The sequence below is a fragment of the Panthera pardus genome, unplaced genomic scaffold (genome assembly GCF_024362965.1).
Source record: "Panthera pardus isolate Hobbes unplaced genomic scaffold, ASM2436296v1 HiC_scaffold_25, whole genome shotgun sequence".
Taxonomy (NCBI): Eukaryota; Metazoa; Chordata; class Mammalia; order Carnivora; family Felidae; genus Panthera; species Panthera pardus.
In genome coordinates this window covers 96,627,942-96,650,968 of record NW_026526821.1, presented here as the reverse complement: position 1 = coordinate 96,650,968, position 23,027 = coordinate 96,627,942, and positions in this window count along the sequence as shown.

Genomic DNA, 23,027 nt, shown 5'->3' with positions numbered 1-23,027 from the left:
ACCCAATAGCTTAATTTTCTTCCAACTTGAAAAAATGGAAAAAATGCAAATTTAACCCAAACCAAGGAGGACAGATATAATAATTATTAAGTGCTAATAATTTTTGAAACAAATTAGAGAATAAAAAAATAAAATCAAGCAAAAGTTTGTTTTTCTAAAAATATCAACAAAATTGATAAGCCTTTAACTAGAATAACAGAACAAAAAGAGAAAATAGCCAAATTACTAAAATCATGAATATAAGTGTATGCATTACTACTGATTTTATAGAAATAAAGTGGATTTTAAGAGAATAGTATGAAGAATTTCATAACTACAAATTAGATAAGCTAAATAAAATCGATAAATTCTGAGAAAGACATATTTTACTAAGATGACTTAAGAAAAATAGAAATTATAAATAAATGTATAACATGTAATGTGACTGAATTTGTAATAACAATAAAAATAATAACTACTCACAAAGAAAAGCTCAGTGCCAGATGGATTCAGTGCTGAATTCTTCCAAACATTTAAAGAGGGATTACTATTAATTCTTTATAAACTCTTCCAAAAGTTAGAACAGAAAGGAATAATTCCCAACCCATTGTATTAGGTCATTATTGTCTGAAGAACTAAACAAAACAAACATTTTACAAGAAAGAAAAACTATAGATCAATATATCTTATGAATAAAGATGCAAAAATCATCAACAAAATACTAGCAAGCAAAATTGTGCAATGTATAGAAATGATTCTACAACATGACCAAATGGAATTCATCCTGGGAATGCAAGATTGTGAGTTCAACATACAAAAATCAAAGTAATATGCCGTGTTAAGAGAGGACAAAAGTCACATGATCATTTCAATAAATATACAAAAAGCACTTAAAATCTAACATCCTTTCATGGATTAACACTAACAAACTAGAAATATAAAGAAATTTCTTCAAACTAATAAAACCCACCTTCAACAGCATATTTAATGATTAAAACTTCAAAGCTTTACATCTAAGATCAGGACCATGAAAGGATTTCTTCACTTTTACTTCTATTGTACTAGAACTTCTATCCAGGGAAGTTAGGCAAGAAAAATAAATTAATGTCATCCTAATTGGAAAGGAAGAAGTAAAAGTCTCCTTCTACAGATGGCCTAATCTTGTATGTAAAAAAATCCTATGGAATTCACATGAAAATGTTACAGCTAATAAATAGTTCAACAAGATTGAAGTGTAAAAAATAAATATAACATTGTGTTTCTACTTATTATCAATGAACTATCTAAAATAAAAATTAAAAAAAACAATTCTACAGCAATCAAAAAGAACAAAATAACAAATATAGGTATGCATATAACAAAAAATGTAAAATACATGTATAGTAACTACTACAAAACTTTATAAAATAAATTAAAACTGAAATAAATGGAATTGTATCCCATGTCCATGGATCAGAAGAATTAATATTGTTAGGATGAGAATACCTCCCAAATTGATCTAATATTCTTCAATCCTCACCCAAATCTCAGCTGCCTATTTTTTGGGAAGAAATTAAAAAACTGATTCCCAAAATGTAAGCAGGAACACATAATAGCCACAATAATTTTTTAGAAAGATGAAAACTACTGGAAATCACATTTTCTATTACAAAGCTTACAACAAAGCTACAATAATCAAGGCAGTGCTGTACTTGCATATGGATAGATCTATAGCTCTATGTAAGAGAATTGAGTTTCTGAAACAAACGGGTACATTTATGGTCAGCTGATTCTTGGTCAGTGTTGCCAGGACAATATAATTTGGAAGAAAATAGTGAATAGTATTTCCTACAGATGTTGCTGAGCCACCTAGATAACAACAGGTAAAGAAAGAAAGAAAGAAAGAAAGAAAGAAAGAAAGAAAGAAAGAAAGAAAGAAAGAAAGAAAGATTGAATTGGAAACTTACCTCCCACTACATACAAAAATTAAATCTAAATGCATTACAAACCTAAAACGATAAATTCTATTTCACAAAATTTAAAATCTTTCATGATTTAAAGTACACAATCAAGACAGCAAAAGGCAATACACAGAATGAAGAAAAGTATTTGCAAATCATATATCTGTTTCTAGTATATATAATATATAAATAATTACTACAATTCAACAATAAATGGTCCATTTTTTTAAATAATGGATAAATAATTTGACTAGATATTTTTCCCAGGAAGATATACAAACAACCAATCACCACATAAAAAGATGCTCAGTTTTATTAGTTTTAAGGGAAATGGAAACCAAAAATATAATGAGATAATACTTTATACCTGCTGGGGTGGCAATTCCCATCATAAATCACTGACGGAAATATAAAATGGTTCAACAACTTTTGAAACACAGTTTGGCAATTGCATATGATCCAGAAATTCTACTCCCAGGTATATACCAAAAAGGATTAGTGATATATGTTCACACAAAATCTTGTGTACCAGTGTTCATAGTAGGATTATTCATAGTAGCCAAAATTTAGAAACAACCCAGAAGTCCATCAGTTAAAAATCAATATGCATAATATGGTATAATCCATAAACTTAATATTAGTCAATCATAAAAAGAAATAAAGTACAGATATATAGCTCAATGTTGATGAATCTTGAAAACATTATGTTAAGTGAAAAAAGCCAGTCACAGAAAGCCATACACTGTATGATTACATTTATATAAAAGAGTCCAAATCGGCAAATCTATAGAGGCAGAAAGTATATTAGTGGTTCCAATTTCTGTGGAGAGTAAAGGAATCAAGGATTACTGCTCCAAATGAGTACAGGGTTATTTTTTGTGAAAGATATAAATGTTCTGGATTTAGTTATCAGTAACGTTTGCATAACTTTTGAATATGGAAAAATCTAGTGGATTATATACACTTTAAAATTCTGCATTTTACAGGGCTCCTGGGTGGCTCAGTCAGTTAAGCGTCCGATTTCGCTTGGGGTCACTATCTCCCGGTTCGAGCCCCGCAACGGGCGCTGGGAGAACAGCTCAGAGCCTGGGGCCTGCTTGAGATGCTGTGTCTCCCTCTCTCTCTTCCCTTCTCCCACTCAGGCTCTGTCTCTCTCCCAAAAATAAGCATTAAAAATTTTTTTTTAAGTGTGCATTTTCTTGTATGTGAATCATACTTTTTTTTTTTTTTAAAGCAATCTCTGAAGGGATCAAACTGTTTAAAACAATTTAACTGTGTGCCAGAACACAACCCAGGAATATTTATAGGAATTCAGAGACACGCAGAATCCATCAAGGTAAAATTCACAATGCTCAACATCTAATCAATTAATACCATGTATGCCAATAAACAGGAAAATATAACCATACTGAGAATAAAAACAAAACAATCAAAACTGACCCTAAATTCACACAGACATTCAACACTTAGGAGTTTCTCTGCTGCCACAAAGGAACTTCAAAGATCATTTCATCACTGACCATGAAAATGAAATATAACCTAAAATAAAACATAATTTATTTTTCAAATTCATAGAGCAGAACTCCTCCAGGAAGCAGGGTAGATGTTATATGCACACAAATTATGTCATTTTTTTGTGGTTTGATAAGGGCATCAGGAAATACTTTTTGTATCTTCCAATATATCTCCCTGACTTTCTGGGCAGAGTCAACTTTATCACTCACAGTTCATACTTTGTGTTTAAACAAAACCTTACTTCTAACTTTTAATGTAAATGTGCTTGCAGTATATTGTAGGATTTCACCCGAACTGTCTGAACTGTCTGATCTCAAATGAGATTCAATGAAGAAAGCTGCCAGTCCATTTATTTATTTATTTATTCATTCATTCATTCATTCATTCATTCCTCCTGAATTGTTTCTTTTATATATATGAAAAATATATAAAATATACATAAATATATAAAAATATATATTTTATATATATTATTTATATATATTATGTATTCATTCCTCCTGAATTGTTTCTTTTATATATATAAATATACATATAAAATATATAAATATATATGTATATATATAGGGTTTGGGGGTAGATCCCTGTAATTCATCACTTACATACATACAACATCACTCATCCCAACAAGTGCCCTCCTCAATGGCCATCACCTATTTTCCCCTCTGTGCCCACCCCCGCCCCCACCATCGACCTTCAGTTTGTTCTCTGTATTCAAGAGTCTCTTATGGTTTTCCTCCCTCTCTGAAACTATTTTGTCCATGGCACTGCCTGTGTTCTGGAATCAAGGGACTAGCAGAGGGCCCCAAGCAAGGTCATGTCTCTGCCTCTCCTTGATGTGTCTTTTGTCTTTCATGTTGGAGGCACTCTTCACCTAGTTGTCAGGTCCTTCTCAGAGGAAAATGACTCCACATGTAGCTGTAAATTTGTTGTGTCCAAAGGAGGAGGTGAGTTCAGTGTCTTTCTATGCTGCCCCCTTGGTTTGCACATGTGGAGTATCTCCTGTGTTGTGTTTACAGAGGCAGAGTTTTAATCTGCATTTAATGCAAGCCTCCCTGTTTCCCTCCACTGAAAATGACAATGGGCTCTTTGGCATTTTACAAGAAGAACATATCCACTTTTACTCAGAGATATGTAGTGCAAAGGATATAAAGGAAATCTTCAGAGGATGTCTTTCTCTTCACTGTTTTAAACAGCCCTATTTCTAGCATGAGACTGCAAAATCATGTACAGAGAAATGCATCCTCTATTGTAGTACATATTATTCTTGGGTTTTTTTTTTTTTTTTGTCAATATTGCCTTGCCTGATCAATAAATTTTGATGTCTAACTTCTCAGGAATCAATACCTGCTTCTTCAAGCTATTTTATTTTTTTAATGGCATGAGGAGTTAATTGGTATGTTGAGTGGCATAGGGTAAGTCATTCAGGAAGTCCAATTTAAGAACCCTAAGAGCATGAATTACTATCCCATGTTCACCAATGAAAAGTACTTCCTCTTAAAAAAAATCATAACTTCTTACTGTAAGGAACTCTTGTTTTTATCTTCAAGATTCCAAACTTGTTACTGTTTACAAAAGTGTGTCCTCATTCCATGATACTCTGATGATCTGTTTATATATTATGAGTTCCTTAACACTTTGAGGAAAAAAGAATTATTATAGTACGACTTTGAGCATAAGTGAAGAAGGTGAACAGTACTCTCAGCTCATGCAGGTGGTGCTTGAGATCTAACAGCTCTGGCTTCTAAATGGGTTTTTGGGAATATTGTCCAAAGTTTAAAAATATACGGTATATTTGACTATGAAGTACTAATGAATCTATGTAATTTTAATTAGAAGATGATTGCAAGTATTAGAATGTAGAACAAGAAAGAGGCAAGTCCTATTGGGATGTCCAAGGTGAGCAGAAGGTTTGAAGTGCAAGGGCACATTTCTGTCTGATGGCAACTTGGAATTTTATTTTAAGCTGTGCTCTTATTTCTATTACTTGTATAATTTTAATAGGCAGAACCTAGATCAGTGAGTATTGGTTTGGGCCCAAGACTCCGCATTTTTAACAAGCTCTCATGTTCTTCTACAGCAAGAACAGCAACTAGAAGCTAATTTAACACAACAGTTTTCAAGTCAGCTACATGTTTGCAATAATGGGAAACATTCTAAAAAAATACCAGTTAGAATCTAGGGTGAGTCCTAAGCTTTGGAATTTTTTGTAGGGTTGGAAATCACTGGTATTGGAATTTCAATCATTCTCCCAAACCCAGATTAGGTCTCCACTTCCATACATCTCTCATTGATAAGAGTTCCCTACTGATTTCATTCTTCACTTTTTATCCACTTTCCTGATCATCTGAAGCATCGTCTCGCCAAAGTGACAAGATGAATTTTTACTTCTGTTAATCTACTACATATTTCAATCTGTTAGCCTTGTGTGTCCAACAAAACATTCTTTCTATGAATGCACAAACTCTGTTACCTCTGCAGTAAACATATAGTGTGCCATTATTATTTAAACATATTGGGTTCACATTAACAAAAAGCAAATTTCTCAATTAGTAGTCACTATTATTTGAAAAACAGTTTAGAAAGTGCTTTGACACACTCTTACTTTTATGGTCACAGCAATCTTTTACACTAAGTACTTTTCAACATATATATAAGTAAATGGAGAAAAGAGGTAGTTTTTAAGTTTAACATGGGCAATAACTGTTAGAGTCAAGATAAACAGTGGTTCTTTGACTCAAAACACTGTGTGTGTGTGTGTGTGTGTGTGTGTGTGTGTGTGTGCATGTCTGAACTTCTCACTACCCATCATCCTCTTTATATAATATAATGAAACAATAATGGGTATATTATATTCCTTAGCAACTAGAGAATTATATGCACATTGACTCATTTAAGAATGGCAATAACCTATAATTAATTTGATATACAGCTTTGGCCAAATAATTCACTTGAGTTAATCAATCTGGACATTAGAATAGGCACATATAGTTATGCCAGAATCTCAAAGGCCTAAGTTATGAAACAATATGATATTTAAAACATGGATGAGAATGTCGAATGAAATATACGATGTTCCAAAATTCTAACTCTTCTTTATCCTTGCATTATCTACTACAAATAGCATATACTTCTGTAAGTATTAATAGGCTCCAGGACTAAAATTCAGTGTTTTGGCTATTTAACTCATTTTTAATGCTCACAAAAGTCCTAAATCGATAATACTACTTAAATCCCATTTTTCCCCCCAGAAGAGCAAATGTAACCTATTCAGTAATTTTTCCAAGGCCATTGATTCATTAAGTGGCAAAGCAATGATTAAAACCCAGTCTATCTCCAGAATTTATTCTCTAAATGAGGGGTGGACATAATTTTGTAAAATTTTATTAAATGCAGTAGTTAGCAGCACACGGTGAACTGGTTACCAACGTGAGGGTCAGACTCCAACTCAATGTAGATAACAAAGGCATTACAAAGCTAGCCACCAGAAATAGAAGTCCAAACACTTCTTTCCACTGCATCTTGGTATGAGAGTCAATAACAAAACCACAATACAGTCAAGCATTGGATAAAACAACAGTTTTACTCACACAGAGAAGAAATGGAGCAAGCTCAGCTCCAATAGTGTGTCACTCCTTTATGGCTAGTGGGTTCCCCCAACTGGTCTATGTGCACCCTCTTGTAGAAGGACATGTCCTCCCTTGAGGAGTTGGAAATAACTTGGTGTGAGACAACTTTTGATGGGTCTATTGATGCATAAGCTTAAACAGAACAAAGGAGCACACACTGAGTTTGAAACAAGGGAAGATAATCTCACAGAAGGTGATAAGCCAATCACAGGCTGTGTGGACTTTTACTCTCTTGTTCCTGGCCCAAGGTCCATTCTTATGTAGTTGAGCAGTGGTTGAAAGATTACATATGACTCCCGAGGCAAGGGAAACAAAAGCAAAAATAAACTATTGGGACTTCATCAAAATAAAAATCTTCTGCGCAGCAAAGGAAACAATCAACAAAACTAAAAGATAGCCTATGGAATGGGAGAAGCTTTTGCAAATGACATATTTGGTAAAGGGTTAGTATCAAAAACATATAAAGAACTTCTAAAACCCAACATCCAAAATACAAATGATCTATTTTTTAAAAAGGGGAAAAGGCATGAATAGACATTTCTCCAAAGACATCCAGATGGCCGGCAGACACATGAAAAGATGCTTAATAACACTGATCATTAGGGATATGCAAATAAAAACTACAATCAGATACCACCTCACACCTGTCAGAATGGCTAAAATCAACAACCCAAGAAACAATATGTGTTGTTAAGGATGAGAAGAAAGGGGAACCCTTTTATATTATTGATGGGAATAAAAACTGGTGCAGCCACTATGGAAAACTGTATGGAAATTCCTCAAAAAATTAAAAATAGAACTACCCTATCATGCAGCAATTGCACTACTAGGTATTTACCCAAAGAATACAAAAATACTAACTCGAAGGTATACCCACACCCCAATGTTTGTATTATCAACAACAGGCAAATTATGGAAAAAGCCCAAGTGTCCATCAATATGTGTGCTCTTTCATTTCACTAACAGCAATAATATTAATAATCTTTATAGTTTGAGAAGCCTTCACACACACACGTGTGTGTGTGTATAGATACACACACACACGTGTGTGTGTGTATAGATACACACACACGTGATATATATATATACACACACACACAACTGATATATGGATAAATAATATGTAAGATGTGTGTGTGTATATATATATATATACACATACATACATATATATATACATATATGCATATGTACATATTGTGTGTGTGTATATATATATGTGTATATATATATATATATGTGAATATATATGTGTATATATATATACACACACACACACACACACACACACACATACAAACACAACGGAATATAAGCCACCTATAAAAAGGAATAAAATCTCGCCATTTCCAATGACATGGATGGAACAAAAGAGTATTATGCTAAAGAAAGACAAATAGCATATCATATCATTTATATGTGGAATTTAAGAAACAAAACAAATGAGCAAAGGGAAAAACAAAAGAGAGACAGAGGCAAACAAGAAACTGTTTCTTAACTGTAGAGAACAAACTGATGATATCCAGAGGGGAGGTGGGTGGGGGGATGTGTAAAATAGATGATGGGGATTAAGGAGTGCACTTGCTGTGATGAGCACCGGGTGTTGTATGGAAATGCTGAATCACTAAATTGTACACCTGAAACTAATATTACACTGTATGTTAAGTAACTGGAATTTAAATTTAAAAAAAAGAAAAGAGTAGAGAAAAACAAGAAAGAAGAAAGAAAGATTGCACATGAAATTATCTTTTGTAACACACAGGGATACCTGCTTGTTTACATACTGTCCACAATTCTTTCCTAACTATAATGGCAGAGTTAAGCCCACTGAATATGGATAAAAATTTACCACATATTCCGTTTGGAAAAAAAAGTTTGTTGATGCCTACTCTAAACTACTATGCTTATTTATGGTCTAATTATTTAATCTAACCATCTGAAGCATGTATTCATTTACCAACTTGTTCTACCAATGGAATGTTTAATTTTCCCAAATATTATATTGAGAAGATAATTTTTAGTGCCTTTACTTTTTATTTAAATTTAAAGCACTTTCACTACCATTGTCTCATTTAAGTTCATAATTATTGTATGAAATAGAAGATCAGTCATTATTCTCTCCAAAACACGGATAAGTAAGGCCAAGACAAAGACATGTTCATTATTCTTATACATCTTACAATGAAGACTTCTGAATTTTGAGCCCACACCAGGACATCACGAGACAAACACTATTTTAATATATTACTTAATGTCATAAAGGCTTTGGAATACCTAATTTTATTCAATAAATATTTATATAGAGCTTGCCATGTGCCAAGCACTCTTCTAAGACTTTTTAGAAATGTTAATTCATTTTGTACTCATAATAAACCTATGAGGAAAGTACAATAATCATTGTCATTTAATATAAATACTAACAAATAGTGAAATAGGCAAAGATAGTTGAACTAAACCAAGCACTAAAGTTACTGAATGATGTAACTTAGATGTGAACTCGGGACTCTAGCACCCATGTTTTAAGGCCTTTAATGCTGACTCCTGTGAAACTCATATATTGGTGACTGTTTTAAAATGTAGATCCAGTTGAGATTTGAAAATCCATCATTAACACTTTTAGAAAGCATGTTAACTAATCATTTGGATAATTTAAAAATAACTATAAAATTAGAGAAAAATAATTTTGAAATAATTCAAATTGAAAACCTCTTTTGTGTAAATATCCAATCAGCTAAAATACTGACATGACATTTATTTCACTGGACTTTTCCAGACATTTAACAGCTATTTTTCTAATTTTTTACAAATAAAACTTAAGCCTAATATATGTATTAATTCTATCTGGTCATTTTGCTCTCTAGTCTTATAACACTAAGCACAATTTAGATAGATAGATAGATAGACAGATAGATAGATAGATACATAGATACATAGATAGTCAAATAAATACCTTTGAAAAGATACACATTGTAGAATAACACTTTCCCATGAACTTTGACCAATGAGTTGTAAATGAACACTGTTTACATGCCTGCTTGCTTTCTCCCTTCCCCATCCTTCCCTTCTCTCCTCTCCCCCTCCTTCCTTCTCTTTCTCCCTCCCTCCCTCTTCTTTCTTTCTTTCTTTCTTTCTTTCTTTCTTTCTTTCTTTCTTTCTTTCTTTCTTTCTTTCTTTCTTTCTTTCTTTTTTTCTCTTTCTTTTTCTTCCTTCCTTCCTTCCTTCCTTCCTTCCTTCCTTCCTTCCTTCCTTCCTCCCTTTTTCTTTCTTTCTTTCTTTCTTTCTTTCTTTCTTTCTTTCTTTCTTTCTTTCTAATATGACTTCATGGATTCTTATTTTATTCAATGGTTTATAATCCATTGTTATCATTTATTTTGATACCTGAACTAATCTAGACTTGGATGGTGGAGGCTCATTCAAACCTTCTTCTATGTCATTTAAACATGTTCCTATCTTTTCATTATTAGTTTTTTTTTAAGAATTACTTTCTTTCTGGCACATGTTCCATCCTAAACTCTTCTTTTACTTTCCCTGCCCCCAGATCTGTAATCAGTCATTTTTACAAAAAGCTATGCTTATTTTTATTAGAGAATGGTACTTAGAGATCAAAATCTCAGCATATTGTGGGCTTATTGCTCATGGACAATAACCTTTTAACTAAATTCAAAGCAAAATTGTTTTTACTATCTTACCCAAATTGCTATATGGAAAAGTAAAGAGAAGGTAAAACTAATATGTTGCTTTGAAAAAGCTTTCGCTACAGCTTCCTCAAACACAAATAACAGGGATCATCTGTAAAAGGCTAAACAGGAAAATCATCAACCAAAATCTATCATCAATCAAAACTGTCTTTTAGAGGTTTCAATGCAGATATTCTTCATGTAGACAGTTCAAAGTTGCCCATACATTAAAGGCTGATTCCCTATTGTATATTTCCCTATCTTGTTTTAAGAGAATTAAGAAAAATATGTTCAGCTATTTCCTTTTGAGAAACAATCCAGCCTTCTAATATATGTCAGTATCTGCAAATGGCTTGCTGATATAAGAATAGATATGCTTTTCATTAATTGTCTTCATTATTCATTTTCTATCCTGAAAATGTAAAATTCTCTTGATTATTCACATCCTTCATATGCTCTGAGTCAATTCTTATCCAATTAGTTGGTACCATATCTCCTAGCAAGTCCTTTTCTGAATATGTTATTCTAAAAGATACAATGAAATTAGTTCATTACATGAAAAAGAAATATTGATTTTAAAATATATGTGTGTATGTATATATACTATATAAAGGTATTGTGTGTGTGTGTGTGTGTGTGTGTGTGTGTGTGTGTGTATTTTGTGCATAACAGAATGCAATCTATAGAATTGGGAAATAAATCATAATTTAGAATACGTAGTTATTTAGATAGATACATTTACCACATTTTATGATAGATTTAGATTGTGGTTGAAAATAGACATCTCTTGATGTCTCACCTCATGTCATTTCTCTTGAGCATGCTTTGTGAATTATTTCCAGTAAATCACTCTTCATTCAATCTATTATTTTGCAATCATATAATCCAGAGATATAGAGAATAAAAATCTTAAGAGGCTTTAAGAATAATAAATAAGATTATAGTTTATATGTAAGCCCATATTTAGTCTCTAAAGAAATAACCCATGAATCTTCAATATGGGAACTATTACTAGAGATACAGGTGTGCTAAAAAAAACAAAAACAAAAACAAAAACAAAAACAAAAATGCTAGGCAGAATTCTAAGACGGTCCCTATGATTTGTATCCCCAGATGTCACTTCTGTAATTGTAAGCTACATGGAAAATGTATACTACAGATGTATTTAAATTTAAATGCAGATGGGGTTAAATTACTAATCAGTTGGCCTTTAGCTGGGATGTCTGTCTGGGGGAGCAGAGGCTAACCCAACCACCTGAGACCTTAACAGCTGAGAGTTATCTCTGGCTAGTTAGAGAAGTTAAGTCTGAGAGACTCAAAGTGTGAGGACAATTCAACAAGACATTCTGCTGCTAGCCTTGAAGTGGCAAATTACAATATTTATGAGGATTTATGAGGACTATGGAGAGGAAACCAGCAGCTTCTAGAAGCTGACAGTGGTGTCGAGCTAACAGCTCATAAGAAAGTGAGTTACAACTGCAAGAAAATATTTCTCCAACAGTTTGAATGAGCTCGGAGGCAGAATATTCCCCATAGCTTTAGACGAGCATGCAGTCAACCAACTCTTTAAGTGTTGGGATTTTGAACAGGGAACTTTGCAAATGCTAAAATTTACTATCTTACAGTTTCCATGGATTAGGAATCTAGCATGGCTCAACTAGATTTTCTAAACTTGAAGCACTATATTTGAAAAGCTTTAAGAGAACATTGAATTTTTCCAGGACCCTATAATGCCTTCAAGAAAACAGACTGCAAGGCAACCTACACTAAAATTCCTTATGAGAATTCAACCCAACTACATTTAGCATTGCTATCTCACAAACTCTAATAAAGCAGGGGTGCTTGTACTTAACTCTACCATCAGAAATTCATGGCAATGAATATTCCTTTAGGTTGTATAGGCAAATACAAATTAGAGGTATTTGTTTATATTTAGGTGATAATTCCATACCTTATTAGTCTTGCTAGAAAACTTTACCCACTTTTCTGTATAAAAGCAGAAAATGGAAGATATTTACTTTTATAGCCTTCCTTGAAATTAGGGCACACAGAAACCAAACCTGAAATTTTGATTTGGGGCTAATAAAGAAGGTTTGAAGAAAATCATTTTTCTGGCAAAAGCGGCAGCAGTATTGATGTTATAGGGCATCAAGTAAAGGTGCAGTGAGGGTTTTCAGGGAGAGATGTGTGGCAGTAAAGGCTGGCTGACCTTTGGTCCTAATCGAATACAGAATGAATGCATGGGGAGTGGGAAGGTAGTAAAAAAAATTACTCTTATTACATTTTCATGTAAAATCCTGAGAGCTACCTTTTACACTGTGCACAAAAGTATTAACATAGAATCCCTGAAACTGTTGTCCTAAAAAGGCCTTCTTGCAGAGTTTGCCATTGGTGGTCATTTGAGAACTTGGATTTCAGAAGTATTCTCACCATCTCCTAATTGATCAGGACAGCACATTGTGCCCAGACTACTTGTGCAAACAATGTTTTTGTTTGTTTGTTTGTTTGTTTTGGTTTTTGGTTGTTTTTTTTTTTTTTAACTGAATGACTGCTTTTGTTTTGAGAGTCTGAAACTTTACTATGTGCTAGGCAGAGGGTACCTACAGACCAGCCTCAAAACTCTGGGTGCTGAGTCTCAAATGAGCTTCCCTGGGCAGAAACACCATACAAATGTTGGTGCATTTTTGTTGCTGGGGAAAAGTATGCACTGTGTGACCGCTCATGATGGGGACAGAGCATAAGGAAGCCTACACGTGAATTCTTCTTTTTTATTTTTTAAAAATTTTTTAATGTTTGTTTTTTTGAAGAAGAGAGAGACAGAGAGTAAGTGGGGGAGGGGCCCAGAGAGAGGGAGACACAGAATCTGAAGCAGGCTCCAGGCTCTGAGCTGTCAGCACAGAGCCTGATGTGGGGCTCAAACTCATGAACGCTGAGATCATGACCTGAGCTGAAGTTGGACACTTAACCAACTGAGCCACCCAGGTGCCCCTACACGTGAATTCTTGTAAACTGCATCTATCCTTATAAATTGCTTTAATAAATCTTAGCTGTTAGTGGAACTGCAGTTGGCCCTTGAACAATACCGGTTTGAACTGTGTAAGCCCACCTATATGCACATTTTTTTCAATAAATCTATTAGAACATTTTTGGAGATATGTGAGAATTTGAAAAAAACTCACAGATGAATCATATAGCTTAGAAATATCAAAAAATTAAGAAAACATTAGTTATGCTATTGATGCATAAAATATATGTAGGTACTAGTCTGTTTTATCATTTATTACCATAGAATATCTATAAATGTATTATGAAAAGTTAAAATTTATCAAAATACATGCACACACTTATAGGCCATACATGGTGACATCCATAACCAAGAGAACTGTAAACAAATGTACAGAGGAAGTATTAAATCACACCTGCAGAAAAGTAACTGTAATACACACTGTACAGCTGTAATCATTTTGCAGCTGCCTCCCGTTGCTATTGCAGTGAGCTCAAGTGTTCCACTGCCATGTGATGCTAATCATCTCTGTGTGAGCAGTTCATTTCTCTAGTAAGTTTCATATTGCAGTAAGAGGTGATGTCTCATAGTTCTCACATATTTTAAAATCATGTTTAGTGCAATGCTATACACCTTGAATAACACCATGGGACCCACAGGGAGTGCCACTAATGATGCTGGAAATGCTCTCAAGAAGCAGGAAAAGAAGTCGTTATTTTACAAGAAAAAGTTAAATTGCTTGATACGTATCACAGATTGAGGTCTGAAGCTGTGGGCGCTCGCCATTTCAAGGCAAATGAATTTGGCGTAAGGGCCACTGTAAAAAAAGAAAAGGACTTTTGTGATAGCATCACTGCAGCTATGCCAACAAGTGTGAAAACCTTCTGAAATACCTTTTTATCTTTGATTGAAAACTCGGCTTTTGTGTGGGTGTAGGATTGCTACAAGGAAAGCACACCTATAGACTCTAATAGGAAGTGAGAAAAAGCAAAGTCATTATATGACAGCTTAAAGCAAAAGGATGTTGAATGATCTAGAATTTAATGGCAGAAAAGGATGGTTTGACAATTTTAGAAAGAGGTTTGGCTTAAAAAGTGTCAAAATAACAGGAAAAGCAGCTTCTATTGACCAAGAGGCCAGCAGCAGATGAGTTTCTAGATGCCATTAACAAAATCATTGAGGAGAAAGGCTATCTGCCTGAACAGGTTTTTATTGCAGATAAGAGTACCTTTATTTGGGGAGGTGTGGGGGAATGCCACAAAGAGCATTTATTAGCAGGAAGAGAAGTAAAATCCAGGATTTAAGGCAGGAAGGGATAGGCTACCTCTACTGTTTTGTGCAAATGTAGGTGGGTTTATGATCAGGACTGTCCTTATTCATTACGTTGTTAACCCCCAAGTCTTGAAGGGAAAAGATAAACACCAGCTTTCAATCTTTTGGTTGTATAACAAAGACCTGGATTCCAAGAACATTTTCTCTAGATTGATTCCACTGATGCTTTGTCCCTAACGTCAGGAAGTACCTTCCCAGTAAGGAACTGCCTTTTAAAGTTCTTTTGATGTTAAACAATGCTGTGGCCACCCAGAACCCCACTGTGCCTCCAAACACAGTGTCTTTAATCTGACCTCTAGATCAAGAGGTCATAGGACTGTTAAGGCTCATTACACGTTACTCTGTGAAAAAGATTGTCAACATTATGGAAGAGAACCCTGACATGAGGAACATCATGAAAGTCTGGAAGGATTATGCCATTGAAAATGCCATCATTGTTGTAGAAAAAGCCATAAAAGGCACCAAGCCCCAAACAATAAATTCCTGCTTGAGAGAAGTGTGTCCAGCTGTTGTGCACGATTTCACAGGATTCACAACAGAGTCAAGGAAATCATGAATGAGACTGTGGATAGGAAAAAGGGTGAAGAGTTTCAAGATACAGATCTTGGAGAAATTGAAGAGCTAACAGGCACCAGAGGAACTGAAAGAAGGCAACTTGATGAAGATAGGTGCTTCTGAGTCAGTGCCAAATAATGAGGGAGAAGACAGGAGAAGCAGTGCTAGAAAACAAACTGACATCATACAACCTGGCAGAAGGGTTCTCATTATTCAAGGCACTGCAACTATGATATGGACACTGCAACTAAAGCCAAAGTTGGAAGGATTGGTACCATATAGAAACATTGTTTGAGAAATGAAAGAGTGAAAAAGTCAGACCATAATTACAATGTATTTCCATAAACTTACACAGAGTGTGTGTGTTTCTCCTGCCTCCCTTTCTACCTCCTCCACCTCTGCTATCCTTGAGACAGCAAGACCAACTCCTCCCCTTTCTCTTCCTCCTCAGATGACTCAATATGGAAACAGTAAGGATGAAGGCCTTTATGATGATTTAATTCCACTTAATTAATAATAAATAATCACCATGTTGTACAGATAATAAACATACTGCTTGTGTATGTATGTGAAAGTCTTCATGTGAACATCTGATAAACGTATGGCAAAAACTATATGAGACATTTTAGTGGAATCATTATTATTGTCTAAGTATTCATAGAACACCAGACACAAGTATCAAAGTGCACAGCCTCTCCTTACATCAGCATAAGGTGAGTGATATTTAATATAAAACTAATGACATGCAATTTTCTTACTGTTTTATAACCTTGCTTTCCCAGAATAATATATTCGAGGCATAGCTTCTTATTCTGGAAAATAGAGAAACTGTGTATCTTGCTACATCACAGGTAAGTTTGTTTTTTAACAATATTTTATGTTTAATAATATTTTGTTTTAATAATAATGTATGTTATTTTTATCTTTTGAGAGTGAAAGAGCATGAGTTGGGGAGGGGCAGATAGATGGGAAGACACAGAATCTGAAGCAAGCTCCAGGCTCTGAGCTGTCAGTACAGAGCCTGATGCAAGGTTAAACCCATGAACCATGAGATCATGACCTGAGCTGAAGTCAGGCACTTAACTGAATGAGCTACCCAGGCACCCCAATAATTTTCTTAATAATGTTTTCTTTTGTCTAGCATACTTTTTTTTGGTAAAAATACAGTATATAATGAATATCACATACAAAATACATGCTAATTGACTGTTTATGCGTTTGGCAAGAGTTCTGGTCAATGGTAGCTACAAGTAGTTAAGTTTTGGGGATGTCAAATGTTATACACAAATTTTCAACTGCATAGGGGGTGAGAACCCATAACCCCAGCACTGTTCAAATGTAAACTGTATATGCTGAGTCCTGTGAATCCTTCCAGCAAATCTCCTAGATTCAGGATCTTGAGGATTGTGACACTCACATGCACCATTAATTCTAACAAAAACTATGGAAAGCTGGTAAATCATTCCTTTTTAGAAATACAAAACAAAGAGTCAAAAAACTAAAAAAAAAAAGTCTATGGCACATGTGTGTTTAATGTAAAGGCTAAAAGACAAACCTATATATGTCTAACAGTGGGTTTTAAAAATGACTAAATTGTAGAAATTTCTAGGATGGGATTTTTAAAGTATTTTTGATCTTATATAAAATCTTGACTTACTTCTGTAAAATCATTATCAATCAGCCACTAATCTATTCAGCATTATATTCTTTCACTGAATTTAAGTCCCAGTTCAATCTGAGTTCAATAGTCTGTGTAGTTCAGACTATGTCTGAACAGTTCTGAATATAAGATTTTTCATAACGAAAACCCACAATTGCCCCAGAAGATGTTCACTTCTGTCCTTTTCTATCACTTATGGCTACAATGCGTAACTCTTCTATAAATCACTGATGTTTATTTTCAGTATAAAAATGTTTTATCTACTTACATCCCATTTAAGAGTTGATTCTAATGATGAATATGTGATATTAGTATTTCTAATACCAAGTTATTCCAACCTTTTCTTGTAACTCTCACAATTGGGACTGGATCAAAATTATTTGACCAGATGAGTTCTGCCTGAAGAATAGAGTCACTTTTACATATTAAATACAGAGCTCATTGTTCTAAAACTTGTTCTGAGTCATGGATATCTCTTTATCATCAAAACCTTATATTCCTTTTCAATTCTCATATCTCCTTAAAATAGAATACTCTGGGGACTACTTTTTAATTTTTGTAGCCCATTCAGAGCATTACCCCCATCTTCCGCACATAGATCTCTGGACCTTGACCTTCTAATAATTGAAGGTATTAACTGACATACCTTGATATTGGCAAGATAACCTTCCTCATTTTTTGTTAGTTTGCTTAGGTATAATCATACAATATTTGTCTTGCCTGTTTGTTTGTTTTATTTATTTATTTTTAATTTTTTTTTATTTTTTGGAAGGAGCTCATGTTAGGTAATGCTATTATTTGAGGGCTGAGGACTGAACCAGTTCAGGACTAGTCATGGATTTTTTTAAGTTTGGCCTTTGGCAATATTTTGAGGAAAGCTATATAGTCTTTGGCCAATACATAGGCCTAACTTTACCAGGGACAACATGATATTTTAAATGTTTATTTATTTATTTGGAGAGAGAGACAGAGACAGAGTCAGAGCAAGAGCAAGAGAGAATTCCAAGCAGACTCCACACTGTAAGCATGGAGCCAGATGGACAGGACTCTATCTCACCACCATGATACCAAGACCTTTAGCTGAAATCAAGAGTTGGAAGCTTAACTGACTGAACTAGCCAGGTGCCCCACCAGGGACAAAATGATCTTATGTTAGGGCTCATTTTTTTTTGATAGTTATTTCAAAAATAGCCCACAGGCATATTCAATTTATCCATATTTGCAGTAATACCGTAGATAGTATGACACAGTCTCATTTTTCGTTATAAAGATTTTTGGTTTTGGGGAGCCTGGGTGGCTCAGTCGGTTAAGCGTCCAACTTCAGCTCAGGTCATGATCTCATGGTCTGTGAGTTCGAGCCCCGCGTCGGGCTCTGTGCTAACAGCTCAGAGCCTGGAGCCCGTTTCAGATTCTGTGTCTCCCTCTCTCTCTGCCCCTCCCCTGTTCATACTCTGTCTCTCTCTGTCTCAAAAATAAATAAATGTTAAAAAAAATTAAAAAAAAAAGATTTTTGGTTTTGCTACATTGTTATTTTGTTCCTCCCCATCTTCATTATTTTCCACAGAAACCTTTTCTCTGTGCTGTGCTTATGCCATCCCATGTAACACACACACACACACACACACACACACACACACACCACTTGTATATACACATACATATAACGTTAAAATTACTATGATTTTATCTTTTTAATGTTCATTTATTTATTTTGGAAGAGAGAGAGAGGCAGAGAGAGACAGGGAGAGAGAGAGAAAATCCCAAGCAGTTTCCACACTTAGGAGCCCAACACAGGGCTCGATCCCATGAACCATGAGATCATGACCTGAGCCGAAACCGAGTCAGATGCTTAGCCAAGTAAGCTACCCAGGTGCCTTGAAATTATCATGATTTTATTAAAGTGTACTCAATTTTCAAATCTTCATGATCAGTTGTTGTAATTGTCAACAAAATTCCTTAGTCTGATTGGCTTAAACAATGGAAATGTATTTTCTCACAGTTCTGGAAGCTGGCAGTCAGAGATCAAGGTGCCAACATGTTAGGGTTCTGGTGAGAGCTTACTTCCTGGCTAGCAGAAGGTCACCTTCTTGCTGTATCTTTATATGGCAGAGAGATACATTTCTCTCTCTTCCTTTTCTTTTAAGGTCACCAATTCTATAGGAGTATGACCTGACCCTTATGGCCCCCTTTTACCTTTATTACCTCCTAAAAGCTTTATCTCCAAATATAATCACTTTGGGGGTTAGGATGTCAACATATAAACTGAGGGATAGGGAGAGGCAAAGGACTCAGTCCATAGCAGTTGTCAGGTAGGCCATATAGGATGGACCCTCTGTAAACCTATTTTACCTATGTGATAACTGTATAGAGTTACAGTGATTTCATATGTGTGATAAATGTTATTAACTGGCTCTGTAACTGAAACTCACAAAAACACCACTGATTCCTTGACAGTAGCAGAAATTAGGAATAAGGTCAGAATTCTAGGGAATCAGACAACCAACCTTTGCTTCTGTTTTACAATACAAATATGTCTACTGCATTTTTTTTAACGTTTATTGATTTTTGAGAGACAGAGACAGAGCATGAGTGGGGGAGGGGCAGAGAGAAAGGGAGAAAGAATCCAAACCAGGCTCCAGGCTCTGAGGTGACAGCACAGAGTCTGACACAGGGCTCGAACTCATGGACCATGAGATCATGAACTGAGCTGAAGTCAGACGCTTAACCCACTGAGCACCCATATTGCATTTCTTTACATAGACCAAGCCTCAGTAAATGTTAACATATTTTCTCCCCTAATTTAAAAGTTTGAACTGTAAGGTTTCATTTTCAATCTCTAATTTCATTTATTCTCCTGGAATTGAATTCATCTTTTAAAAATTCTTGTAGTAAATGTATGTATAAATTTTTAACTAAAATTAGGAATAACTTTATATTTGAACTTGGTGCAAAGAGAAAAAAAAACATGCCTAATTCAAAGTATGATATCTGACTTTGTGGATGAAAGGAATAATTTCAAGGCAGAATTTGAAATTCACCCTTCTCTCTTTGCAAATTATGACCTCAATTTAATTGTTTAAGCATAACTTTTAATGAAATTGACTTTGGAAAAGTGATTTTTACTTTAAATTATGTTGTAATGCCCTTATGCATTTAGATGTCTAAAGTAGGAGGAGTAATAATAACAGCAGGAAAAAAAAAAAACACTTCTGACAGCTTATACCAGCTTTTCATGAATTGTATTACATATTCTTACATGTAGAGTGGCTTAATAAATATACATTGAAAAATGTCTGAATTAGGGACAAAATAATTTTATAAGGAGTTTCCAGTATATCTCAACACTTTTAGGGAATAAAGATAATGTATAAAATACAATCTCTTCTCTCAAGGAAATTACAGAAACAGAACTGTTACAAAAGAGGGAAAAATAATATCACAATATATAATCAACCAAGTGCAATATGGGTTGTGACTTGTGGAAGCTTTAATCGGAAATTAGTACCTTTAGATTAATATAGAATGACGAGAATCTGTATAAAAGAGTATATGAGGATATAAGCAAATAAAAAAGATTAAAGCAAACAAGAATCAGAGTGTCAAGAAAAAGGGTTAAAGAGAGGATCCACATTGGTGTGTAGTAAGACTATATCCAATAAATAGGATCTAGTGTGATACTTTGGGTTGATATAGTTTTCCTTCTTAGTATTATTCATGGAATTTTTGTATAAGTTTTTCAAGTTGACCAGTCTGACCCTATCGAAATTCCTGTGCCATAGATACATTTTGGCAGTCCTGTCCAGGTTATCACAACCCTTTTCTCTGAAAATTTCTTTCCTCTTCTTCATTGTTGCCTGTTAACTCAGTTTACAAACTAAATTTCTACTATTTCTTCATCTCTGTCTAGTTGCTTGGACCAGGGATGGGCACAGGATCGAGATTTGCTACAAGAATTATAAATTGGGATTCAAAAATAATGATCTTTCTGTTGGCGAAACTGAGTGACATTTAAAGTTCAGAAGTTTTGGGATAGTTATTTTATGTGGACAGAGAAGCCTTAGAAAACTGTTTGGGTAAGAAAGCAGACTGAAGTCGATATGAAAAGAAATATTAGAGGTTAGAAGGAATTACCAGCTCTTGAATGCTTTCCAGTCCAGATTCTTTCTCCCTCCCTTCTTCTTCCCTCCTTCCTTTCCTCCTTCTTTCCCTTTCTTTCTTTCCTCTTTTCCTCCCCTTCCCTCCCCTTTCCTTTCTTCCTTCCACTTCATTAGCTGGTTTAGATGGTTTTTGAAACATGCATCTAGAAGTAAATCATGGATTAGACTGTTGATGTTGTGGTATAATTAATTTTATTACTAGTCTGTTTTCTTTATTACCCCACAGTCCAAATAAATATAATGTATTAGGAAGCAAAATATACTAAATCAAATACCAGAACTATAAGGAAAGCTAAGGAAACATAGCTGTTCTGAAGAACAGAAAATAAATTTGATTGGGATATCATCCTAGTAATGCACTGTGATTAACTGTATCATTTAAAACAATAACAGTAGGTAGACAAACTAACTGATTTGATTTTTTAAAATTTCCTAACTAGTATTGTTCTTTATATTACTGGTAAGCTGTATAAAAATTATGTATGATTAATAGAGAAAATTATTGTTATAGTCTAAACTTTACAAAGAATACAGTAAGGTATATAAAAAAAGTTACAATCCTCTGAGATTTAAAGAATGGTTCTAAAGTATGAAATTAATTTTTATGTTTAATTAAGCCTAGGTCTTTGATAATAGGGCACTGAATAGAAGTTAAAACTTCTGCAAGATATTTGGAGCAAAGGATTGCCAGTTAAAATGAGTGTTAAATCATTTTGGAAGACAGTATGGTTCAAAGATATTTACTCTTTTTGGGTTATTGTTACAGAATGTTGGGAGTTCAGAGATCTCTAAGTTCAAACAGGGTCAAACCATTGGGAATAGAGAAGAGGTAAGAGAAAATATTTGCTTAAGTAAGCATTAGTGCAGGATAGGACTGATGACTTTTTCTAGAAGTCATTGGTTTTGTCAATAGCTTTACAAAGTTTTCACAGGCTTCAGAGAGCTCAGTAATAGAATTACTATTAGCAGGACAAGAAAAGGAGAAAATAGTAGATGTTCTCTAAAAGCAGAGGGGACTATGTACATGGTACACATGAGCTGATCCAGAGCTCTCTGAGAAATAGTCATGCATAGGAGGAAGAAAGGGGGTAGTGATATAGAAAGAAAGAGAATAGCAGTAAATTGTCAAAAAAAAAATTATTCACATCCCATTTTTTAACCTCAGGCTGGTATGACTAAAAAACTGGCTTAGTTTTGAAGCAAAGCTATTCCAGCTTAGTGATTTTCACACTGTCAGCATTCAAAATATATCCCTTTAAAAAAATAAAATAGGTTTGAATAGACTCAAAACTAACTCATTTTATAAATTTAAAATGGTGATACCAAAATACAGATGGGGGAGATATACTGTACTACTTTTTCTAATTAAACATCAAATGAATCATTTTGTCTTAGTCTCTCAGAAAGGATTCATGTATGTACTTTTTAAAACTTTGAAATCTGCATAGAATCAAGTTCCACATTAATATGCATATATTATGTGTGTTATTCTTTTATCAACCACAGGGTCAGGAATGTCCTCCATCTAGCTTCTTTGAAGTTTTGAAACAAATTCTTTTTGATATGGATGAAAGTAGAT